This window comes from Pinus tabuliformis, chromosome J (assembly GCF_031772625.1).
Source record: "Pinus tabuliformis cultivar Carrire ecotype Pingquan chromosome J, CPIR1, whole genome shotgun sequence".
NCBI lineage: Eukaryota > Viridiplantae > Streptophyta > Pinopsida > Pinales > Pinaceae > Pinus > Pinus tabuliformis.
Window position 1 is genome coordinate 841,684,378 of NC_142295.1, and position 12,188 is coordinate 841,696,565.

The 12,188-nt window shown below is 38.8% G+C and overlaps 1 pseudogene; it reads left to right on the plus strand.

The window, feature by feature from the left end:
* Positions 1–5,084, plus strand: part of LOC149229327 (E3 ubiquitin-protein ligase RING1-like) — a 36,662-nt pseudogene extending 31,578 nt beyond the window's left edge.
* The last annotated feature ends 7,104 nt before the right edge of the window (positions 5,085–12,188 follow it).

Below are 12,188 nucleotides of genomic sequence, written 5' to 3' on the forward strand. Positions count from 1 at the left end.
TCAATGGTTCACCCTCCGCGCCCTTCCACCCTTCCCACGGTATCCGTCAAGGGGATCCCCTTTCCCCCTTCCTTTTTGTTCTCATGGCAGAGGGTCTCAGTCGTCTACTTCACTCGGCTATCTCTTCTCACTCCCTAAAGGGCATCTCTCTCCATGGTCTCCAACCCTTATCCCACCAATAGTTTGTAGACGACACTATGCTTTTTGGCCACCCGTCTACTCAAGAAGCTTCTGCCTTTAAGTCCCTACTCCCTCTCTTCTCTGAAGCCTCTGGGACCTCCATCAATGCCTCCAAATCCCAGCTTTTCTTTTTTAACACCCCTTCCTTCACTCAAAGGAACATTGCCAGAATTCTCGGGTTCTCTACAGCTGTGCTTCCCTCGAAATACCTGGGAGCTCCTTTGATAGACTCTGCCTTAAAACACGCTTCCTGGAGAACCCTTCTAGACAAATTGGAATCCAGACTCTCCTCTTGGACTTTCCGCTCGCTCAATATTGCTGGCAGGCTCATCCTGATCAAATCAGTTCTCCAAGCTATGCCTCTTTATCTCTTTTCTATTCTGGCCGCGCCCAAATGGGTTCTCAAAATCATCCGCAATCTTCAGAGAAATTTTCTTTGGGGATCCTCTGGTCTCAACAGGAAATGGGCTCTTGTCAACTGGAAAGAGGTCTGTCAGCCAAAATTTGCAGGTGGGTTAGGCTTAAGGGATCCCCTCCAAAGCAACAACACTATGGGAGCCCGAATCTGGTGGAACTGGATTTCCAAACCACATATACCTTGGGCTCGGCTATGGCAAGCAAAATATGTGCCAGGCAGTCAATGGGACGACCTTATCAGAATCAGCACCACAACTCCAGGCTCTTTGATATGGAATGCCGCCAAGCTTCATAGCACCTTCATCCAAGAGCACAATTTTTGGGAAATTCATTCGGGCACCTCAGCTAGATTCTGGGAGGACTCCTAGCAACAACTTCCAAAACTAGCCTCACTCTTTCACAAGCCCATTTGGCAAGTTTCTTTGCAGCAAAATGATCTTATCCATGTCCATCAATTCTGGCAGCAGCAAACGACCCAAGATTTTCGACAATGGAAATCAGCTAGCACCTGGCAGGCAAACTGGCAAGGGGAAACCTACACAGAGATCGATCAGGAGTTAAATCATAGAAGAATCAAACACTCGGTTCAACAGGACAAGCTACGATGGGGACACATGCCTAAAGGAATGTTTACCACCAAGGAAGCATATCAACTTCGCTATCCACCCATGCAAGCAGATAAGGATCAGCTTTGGGACCAGGTTTGGCAACCAGGAATTTGGCCTAAGGTGTCCACCTTTTTATGGCTCTTGAGTAAGCGGCGAATCCTGACCTGGGACAACTTGCAAAAACGAGGATTCATTGGACCCTCGAGATGCCCCAACTGTAATCACAACTCTGAATCTATCTTGCATCTCATGGAAAACTGTCCTTTAGCTACTCAATTATGGGAAAGAACTAACCAATGCAACAGAAGATCAGGCAAACGTCTAGGAGATATCACAGATACCATCAGAAAATGGCCAAAGAAACCTTTCCAAAGCCCCCTCCTTAACTCCCTGTGGAACCTCACACCGGGCTTTATCTACTGGATTCTATGGAAGGAAAGAAATAATAGAGTTTTCAACAACATCAACAGGCCAACAGACACTCTATGGCTTCTTCTCAAGCAAAATCTCCAAGAAACTCTGGCAACTAGACAATGGCAAGACTCGGACCTGCCAGACTCCCCTCAGGAACGCCTCATTATGAACGCCTGGAACCTGGACCTCACCTTTATGGCTCAAGCCAAATCCAGACCCCCATCGAGTTCCGCCTCTCCCCTCATTTGGTCCCCTCCAGCTTCCAACTCATATAAATTGAACTTTGATGGGGCAGCCAAGGGCAATCCTGGGCCGGCTGGTTATGGCGGTGTCTTCAGGAATGAAATGGGCACAGTTTTACACATATATCATGGAACAATTGGTAATGACACCAACAACGCTGCTGAATTGGAAGGATTATGGAAAGGTATTTGTATAGCAGAACAAAACAACTTTTTCCCTCTTGAGGTAGAAGGGGACTCTCTTATCCTAATAACAACAGCCACAAGGATTCAAACAGGCACCTCGGCAGCTAAGATTGCCTCAAGCTGGAGGCTGCTCAGTAGAATGGAACAAATTGAGGAATGGCTCAGGATCCCCTGGAGCATCACCTTCAGGCATATAAGGCACACTGCCAACAAAGTAGCAGACAGACTGGCCAATCAGGGGGTCAACCAACAACTCCCATTCTTCTCAGGCCCTCTATGCGACTCAGATGATGCACAACTCCAACATGAATGCACTTCTTTGGTGCAACAAGACTATTCTCCCCCAGATGCGGGTGAATAGCTGGCTCAGAGGTATGAATCCGGCATGGAGGGTGGGCGCGTGGCCATCCACAAGTGCCAAATGTTACGGTTGCAGGTGGGCGACATGGTCTCGCACAAACCCATTAATGGCAGTGTTAATGTTGCTCTCCCCAGAGTTAGTTTTATTTGCAATGGCGCTTGGGTTATTCTTCCATCAGGTCTCTCCTCCGCGCGCTTCCAGACTCAGCAAGGTTGCAGCTCCCTGCTGCACCTCAACCGCTAACTCCAACCTCCGCCTTCCGTCAGCTCTGATTCAAGGCGTTGATAAAGTTCAGCGTGCTCAGTTTCCTCTTTACACGGTGTGCTTGTTCCTCAAGCGCTTACCTGTCATTCCCTCTGTGCTCGCCGGTCCCGCTCGTCGCAGAATGCCAAGGGAACGACCCAGAATGGGATGCAGACGGGGCAGTTATCGCAGTCGTGGCTCCCGCCAGCCATCTTCTACCACCTCGGAACCTTCCTTGGATGCTTCGGAGTTCTGCTGCAATAGATACCCGGCTACCAGAAGCGGCAGGGGCAGAGGAAGGGGGCAAGCAACAGCTGAAGTTTGCTCGCATCATTCTCATATGCACACTGCCCATTTTCGCATTCCTTGCTCTCTGGGAAATTCATCTTTTATTGTTTCAGTCTCTGTCGAAATGTGTGAGGCAGCGGTAAGTTCGAGGGAAGTTAATCATGAGGCTCCCCTGCAGCAGAGGATGGTTAACCAGCACGTTACCCAGTGCCAAGACTCAGGTGGTTTGCACACTATGAAGACAAATGCAGATGCCGGCCCCAGCGCGCCCGCGGGAGGTGACCCTTCAAGTTCTGCGGCCCATCCTTCTGATTCCAAAGACTCAGATCATTTTGGGTGCAGAATTGTTGAAGAACAGCCATCAACCTCGGAAGATGAATGAACTTGTCTGCGCCTACGGTCTTTTTTTTGGTCAGTTGGCAAAGAAAGATGCTTGTAAGTTCGCTGATTCTGGTCTCTGTCAATTCTACCTGTCGGTCTCTACTATGAGGCAGTGTTTTTCTCATATGCTGGTGTCTGTTAACGTCTATGCTTATGGTGGAACTTGTCCAAGTACTAGCTGCGCGCAAGTCAGTCCTGGTCACTGTATGGGTCAGTTTCTAGTCGCTGTTTGGATCAATTTTGGTATGGTCATTGTCAAGATTTGGAATCCTATGTTCTCCGAGACAACAAATCCTGATGCAAGTCATTATGTAGGTTCTCTGTTTGGCATGTCAAGAGTTTTTTGTAAGAATGCCAACTCCATGGCTAGAACTTTCGTGGCCTCGGCCTCTCTGTAATATCATTTTGTATCAATATAGGAGTAGACCAATTGAGAAAAAAAACAATCATCCACAAGCATTATACAACTCTTTAAAAAAATTCTAACAAACTGAGAAAATAACATATCTATATATATATATATATATATATATATATATATATATCTATATATATATATATATATATATATATATATATATATATATATATATATATATATATATATATATATATATATATATATATATAATAAAACAACTATCATAATTTTTTTATTATTAGAAAGTACTAAAAATACATTCTTTATGTAAAAAATATTTTACATAATTTCTTTAAAAAATGTGCATTTCTTGTAAATATTTGAATCTCTTCAATAGTTAAAGAAAAAGCACCATTAATATTAGAAAGTAAAATGTATACATATTTTACATAATCAATATTGATTTTTACAAAAATACGTCAAGTCTAATCCAATTTCATCCATGGTATATTATCATATCAAATCACATTTAAAATATATTATCATAATATCATAATATATTAAAAGTTAAATAATATAAAAAATTTAAAAAAATTATAATCATATTATAGTGCCCTCCCTCCCCAAAGCTTCCATAGGAACAATGCCGACCATTAAAATTACCCAAGACCTTCTTGTTACCCATTCTGCACAGTGTGAAGTATTCAAGGATGAATTTGAAGTGGGCACTGAAGTAAGATAATGTGCAGTATGCAAGGATGAATTTGAAGTGGGCGCTAAAGTACGACAGAAACCTTGTAAACACATCTACCATTCTATTTGCATTCATTCATGGCTTGAACAACATAATTCTTGTCTAGTTTGTTGATATGATATGCCCATAGATTATGTGGAGTATGAGTAGGCTCGCTCCCGTGGGAAAATCTCTCCTTGGGTTCATAATTCTGGTGGCACATCGAATGGGCAAGGTGGAAAGCTTGATGAGTTTTCTTCATAGGGTATTTTGGGAACATCAAATAAAAGTAATATGAATGTTTTGGGCCTAAATGAGCTCTAGAAATACCATGGTCAGTACTAGTAATATTTCCCCAAATCAACGAGAAGCTTATGGTGGTGGTGCTGCTATTATATTTCCTTCCCACGAAGTAGCTAATGTCAATGGTAATGGTAGAGGGACAAGCAGGAACTTTGAGGTATCTCTTGTGGGGCCATTCAGGGCTTCCTTTTCAACAACTCAACAAGCTCAAGCTGAAACAAGCTCCAGTCCTACAAACATTGGATAGACTGATTCTAGTAGACTGTGTGAGGGAAATGATGTTAAGGGGAACAATGTACCTACTACAACGGAAAAGGATGATGGTGCTACTCTTATGTCTGAAGCAACAGAGGGAGACTTGGATTGATGGTTTGTAACTTATATCACACAATTGTAGCTAGCTAGAGTTTAGCTTTTTTAAAGGTATGATTTTTAGGTCATTCAACCATAAGTAATCATTTGGAAAGGGACATTATAGTCCTCCCTTATCAATATGATTTTACCTCAAGAAATTAAGCAATCTAGAACCTGCATATCAATATCAGAATCTCAAATATCCTTGTAGAATACTCCAATGCAATTGAACCTAGCGTCATTGTCACACTCTGCCATACCACAAAGAAATCCACTATGATGTAAACCATCCCTCATAAAATTCCCTGGATCCCAAGGCCACATTGGGATAATGACATTTCTATTACCTGAAAACTTCAACACAATATTTGTTTCATTTCTCTGCAACCTAATATTGTACCCACCTTGTACAAGTAAATTATAAACCCTACAAGTTGTGAATTCACATTTCAAAGGATAAAGCACCCCTTCCTAATGTGATGTATCAAATTCCTTATGCCAACCATCATTCGCATCCTAAGGGAAACCAAACTTTTGTTCTAGAAAAAATCCTATTGTAGCTAGCCATTTCCCTAGTTGTTATTGGCAGATTGGATCCATTGTCAACCCTATAACTTTACCATTAATGGGTTCACAGATTATAACCACTAGTTCCTCACTGAAATTATCAAAGTCTAATTTTTTTGTATTCCCATCAAGTTTATTCTCCTCAAAATCATATAGCATAGGTGCATTTTTCAATACCAAAGGCAATGTATTAGCATCTATAATTCCCAAATCGTATGAAGAATCTAAGAAGTTGTTCCCTGTAGTTTGGAACATGTGTTGAAAAACAAGCTTCTTTGGAGCAGCAACACTATATGGGAAAAATTGAGAAGATAATGGAATTACAACAACACTCAGTTGTACAAGCAACTATAGTGGTACAATATTTTTAACCAACTCCCTAAAATAGTGATCAACTGAGTGTACAAATAACTATAGTAGTACAAGATTTGATAACAAACTGGACACAATGGGGATCAATATACCAACAAACCATCAACCAATAATTCTAGTCACACAACCAACAACAATAGCTAAAACAATATATCCATAGGGTTCATGGACAGAACCAAACATTCCCATGTTTTTAATAAGAAATTGGAAACAAACTCCACCAAAGTAGAGAGAAAATGCAATAGGAAAAAAGAGTGGAATAATGTAATCCATGATAGACCTAAGAAAATGTCGAACAAATAATTTGTCAGAGATAGTGAAAACTGGCCATGTCAAAATAAAAATTACTTCCCACCAAATTTCAAAATGCTTCCACTAAGTCCAGTATACAAGTAGACAAGTAACTGTAGCATAAAAGGTGACTGCTCCCGAATGGCTTGCCCATTCCTCTTTAGAAGCCTTATCAATTTTAGGCATATTATTAGCTAATGATTCTCTCCAAATTTCCTTTGGCAATAATAATCCAACAAGATCACTTGGAACAAACATAAGAATTTCCTCGCAAGAATGTGCATACCAGTTTATAGCTAAATTTGACACTAGAAATCTCAAGAAAGTAAACACTGCAAGGAAACTTATTGCGAAAATTCACCCCGCTACATGAAACACCATACCTTTAAAGATGCACCAAAGTCTTGTGAGCCAGGAGAGACAGATGAAATTCGAAGACATGGAAAATACAAGAGCAAGAAGAATAAAGATCATAGGCAAAACATGTAATATCTTGGCTATTTTCTTTGAATAAATAACCATAAACCATGAAAGATAGTTGAAGAAAACTGGTCGATCCTCTTGGGTGCTATTTTCTCCAACCTTGAGATCATCTCTTTCCTAAGCATTTCTTAACTAGACGGAACTTGAAAGTGCTTTCAATAAGCTGATTAAGTTCTCCCCTCGATCCTGTATGCTTCTAGGAAAAATTTTATCCGACTTGTCATATCCAATGTGATAGAAATAGTCTCCAATGAGGAATATCCCCATAGTCCTCAACAAATATTTCATAATATGTATCTCCATTAATCAGAGGAAAAATATCTTGTATTGCATAGTGCATCATAAAATGCTAACTTGGTGTAGACCAAAGAAGGCCATGATGCAAGACCAGATTGACAAACTAAATCAACTACTCATGTGCCAATTGTTTCCACATTTATAAAAGATTTGATTGTTTCCTTCCATTTAATCGTCTTCATAAATCCATGAGATCCCAATAGAAAATCTCATTTGCACCATTAAAAAAGAAAATGATTAGATGAGGTTGCACCCAACTAGAATCAATAATGAGACATAACACTCCCAACATGGATGCTACAAAAGAGCCACAGTCACCAACTCCGGGAGAACCCAATAGATTTTCAAAATGATTGTTCATGAGAATAATTGGATATCAATGGTAGTGGTAGAGGGACAAGAAGGAACTTCAAGGTCTCTCTTGCATGTCCATTCAAGGCTTCCTTTTCAACAACTTAGCAAGCTCAAGCTCAAACAAGCTTCAGTCCTACAAACAGTGGAGAGATTGTTTCTAGCAGACGAGATGAGGGAAATCATGCTTAAGGGAACAACTCAGCTACTGTGAGGGTAAAGGATGTTGATGATACTCTTGTGCCTGAAGCAAGAGAGGGAGACTTGGATTGATGGTTTGTAACTTATATCATGTAATTGGAGCTAGATAGAGTTCAACATTTTTAATGGTATGATTTTCAGGTCATTCAACAATTCCATCTAAAGCATGAAATAAGGACTAGTTTAGATACTTTCCTATTCCCACACTGAAAATTGATTTACAGCTTGGGAAATTTTATTTGTCACCTTAGTTTTCATTATTGTGGAATACTACTACTACAATGAATAAGTTGCAATGATTATCAATAGATCAAGTTATTTTTCAATGAATGATGCTAATTCTCTACCGTTAATGGATTTTAAGGTAACTTTTAGCCAAATTTTGCATGTCATTAGATCAATGCATATTTATTTGCAAAAATTTTGAAGCATAAAGAATTACAATCAAAACAACATATTGTTATGAATTTGGAAATATAATTCAGTTATGAGAAATGGCAATAGCAAATGATAGCAACAGAATGGTGATAATTCTTTGATTTTAGTTCAGAATCTAGTTTGGTTCATCTTTCCAATATCAGAAATTGATTGCAAGCACCTCTACTACTTAGATGATCCCATGCACCGATTCTAAGCATGAAAGTTTTTCATGCCTCCTTAATAAGTTTTTCTTTTGATCAATGGAATGAACTATGACTTCTTGCAACTTGGTTCAATCATCTTTATAATCCTTTTATGGAATATGAATTACTTCTTGAAGACTTTCTATCAATATCAATTAGAAAAGTTGAAAAAAAAAAATATGGGAATGTGGCAAGATAAAATCTCATCATATGAACCATTAAACTCCAAGCCTTTAACATAAATATATGTTCACGTAAGCATTCTCCTACAAAATTTAGTTTCCAAGGACTCACGTAGAATTATGATGTGTGTCTGGAAGATCTTATATGGAACTGCACTTCAACACAACTTGTGGTGTTTGGGGAAGTCAAACTTTCAAATACCTTTTTCCTAAACTCAACTGCAAAAGAACACAAGCCTTAACCCTCATGTAGAATTAGATATTGAATGGTCCATTATACTCTCAAGCATTCTTAGTTGTTGTTAAATTATGGATTACTATTTCCTCCTGTTAAACTCTACACCAGTTTAAAAGGGGCATCTTCTATGATAACCTTTCTTATCTCTTGAAGAACACATTTAGAGGTACATGGATTCGACAACATAAGGTAAGGCATCCAAGGAAAGATGCATTCAAGATATTGAGCATCCTTCCCTGGTATAGCCATCTCTTTTGTAAGGGTTGATTCCTTGACTCTTTTTTTCTCTGCTATCACTTCCTAGTTATTTTTACTTTGTTTCGGATAGGCATTCCTAGAGATCTAAATGCTCTCAGAGCCTTGTTTAAATGGATTTCCTAGATTTGCAAGGTTCTCTCCTAGAAATGGAGATGATTTCAGGCATAGATAGTGACATTTTTTATGAGTCAACTCCATCCTACTTTTATAAGGATAACGTTTAGCGTGCGTTTGTAGATTTTGTCCAAGGAGAATTGTGCCATCAAAAAAGAGTTGATGAGAAATATACTTGATCTGGAAAGTAAGGAAACTCTTAAGTTCTGTAAATTAGAGAAAATATGTAAAGTTATGTGCATCTCCTCTAGAGGGTTGTAATTGGAGTCTCCCTTAGTGGGTTGCACCTAAGGACCAAAATGCCAAATCTCATTCAAAGATCTTGTGTATCTAGAAATAATGATTCTTATTGAAATATGAGATTTTTTTTTTTAATTTTTCATTTTTGAGAAAATTGATGAACAAAGAATCACTTGCCACAAATAACTAACGTGATTTTCCTCTCATCTCTCTTATTCTAGTTCCTTTATAGGTTATTTTTGCACAATCACACATCAAATTGTTTCGTGATCTGCTAACTTTATCTCCCAAAACTGTATTAGAGAAATAAGATATTTGGAATCTGTGAGATTAGAGACCAAATAAGATCTATGTCAGAGAGCTAAGGATGAGACCGAGAAAGTTGGCAAGCTCAGGAAATAGTTTTTATCAATAGAATCCAAGTTAAGTTAAGAGAAGCGCTTGTAGGGTATATAATACCCAACACTAGTGTGTTATATTTCAATTAATTGACTTTTATTATAGTTTTCTGTGTTTTAAATAATTATGTCTTTATAGAAAGCTAACCTTTAGGTATCAAAGCAAAGTTAAATTGGTGTTGACTTCAATTGAGAGGATTGAACTTGTGAAATTTGTGTGCAAATGGCATCCTCCCTTATCCATGGTGTGTCAAAAGCTTTGAAAAGGAAACTTTCATGCGCAGAAAACTACAGTATGTGGGCAGACACCATTATTTTGGAAAATGTAACTAGGTTTGGTCTTTATTTAATGTATTTGAGTCATCATGTAATGTAGTAAGTACTTGTCAAAGGAATAAAAAAAGGTATTATTATTATTATTATTTTGACTTATTAAAGACGAGCAGTCATGTGTTTAGGTGGAAAGCCAAGAAATGGTTGTGCTTCTCATGAATCAGATCACATGGGAATAAATATAATCAGACTTGAGATTTGAGGTATCAAGGTGCATTGGGTCCATTCATAGTAGACTAAACAAAGAATTTCGATGCGTATCATTTTGCTAGAGTCACGATGATGCCTGCCACTAGCAGGCATATGCTACTAGATTGCATTCTCTGAGTAACAGTGGGGGGAGGAGGAAGGGAGGAATTGGGTGGGATATAGATAAGGATGTCATCCAGAAGAGAAGGGATGAGTTACTAGTGTCATCAGTTCCACAGGAGTATCAAAATTGATGCGCGGGAGGAGGACCTCAATTTTCCTTATTGCAATGGAGGCTTTGTCGAGGAAACAGAGAGACCAACACCAAATGTTGGGTACCGCCCATATACACCTAGGGGAACACAAGGGCAGGAGCAAGGGAGACTGCGATTCCAACCATGGAAAGCTAGACCAAGTCTTACTAGGGGTCATTCTACAACTCTTACAGTTTATCATGGCATAACCCCAATGATGGAATCCCTTGTTGCTTTCTTCCAATATGGGAACGATGATGAAAATAACAACAATAGTAATACCAATGATGAGGAGAAAAGAGGGAGAGGAGGAAGGGTAGGAATTTGGATGGATCCTGGTGGGTTCAATCCTATGACTTTTACTCATGGCCAAATGATGCAGAATTTGATGGGTTTGGGTGGGGGGAATGTGGAATTATTTTTTGATAACAGCATAGGTTTGTGGCCAACCATATTACTTGGTAACTTTGGAGATTATTTCCTTGAGATTTGTTTGGATTAGTTTATTCAGCAACTGGCAGAAAATGACCCCAACATGTATGGTACACATCCCACCTCTAAAGCTTCCATAGGAAGAATGCCCACCACTAAAATTAATCTCAAAATGAGATCAACATTGTCACGAGTTTGAAGAGTAATCTAAGAACCACTTGGAAAATGCAAGATCAGATTAATCTCTCAACTCCCCTTACTCTTGAGACATTAATGCCCCACGTGCCCTTTTATGTTAGATTCATATCCCAGTCATCTTCAACTACTATATATCCCATGCTTCTGACATCAATTAAGAATTATTCTCAACCAGGTTATGTTTCATACCACTATCCCAGTCTTTATTTATATGCTTATAATCTATTGTACAGTCACATTCTAACCTTCAACTCCATTGCATTACATATAAGTACTTATAGCATCTTTTGTACCCCTAAACTTTGGATAATAATGAGACATCTTTTATCATCAGATATTAATATTCAATTCTCTCTAGAGTACTATACCTTTGAATCCATAATGTCTTTCAGATTCACCTTTAACTTGTTCACAGTGTATTCTTGAAGCCATTTCCCATAGAAGGGGCCTCACCATGTAGTCTCTGTACAAGACACATGCTGATACCTTACATTCTCTTGGGAATGACTTCTTGGGATGAAAGCTCTGATTTATTCTATAAACTTAACAAAATTATCATCATAATTTATTCATGTGTTTGTTGTCAAACTAGATTCAACATCTCTTATATATTGAACAACCAGTAAGCTTGGGCCTTCATCTATCCACTCACAAGAAGGAACATTTCTCTCAAGAGAATATTTTTCATCTCTAATATAGGACGTGATCAAATTTCTGGCCAAAGGCTCATTTCTTTCGGCATTATATGTATATGAAATGACACCCAATCTCTCTTGCCCATAAAAAATTCAAGGAAATACCTGTTCCAAATTCCGCTAATGCCTGAAGCAGTTAAATCTTTATGAAATTTGTCTAGTGCACTGGACAGTTCAATAATCTGTTCAGAATTTCCAATATTATGCATTTGTTGACCATGAGATAATGGTACAGTCCCTTTGGTTTCACTAGAATCAATTTGCAAGGAAACGAAGTCTTATCTTCCTTAAATTTCATATAGAATTAGAGCTGCCATGTTTCCACTTTCTAAACCCTTAAAAGGCCTTAACCCATGCACTCTATGTTCTCATCAATCATAATTTGATAAAGAACCTAAGAT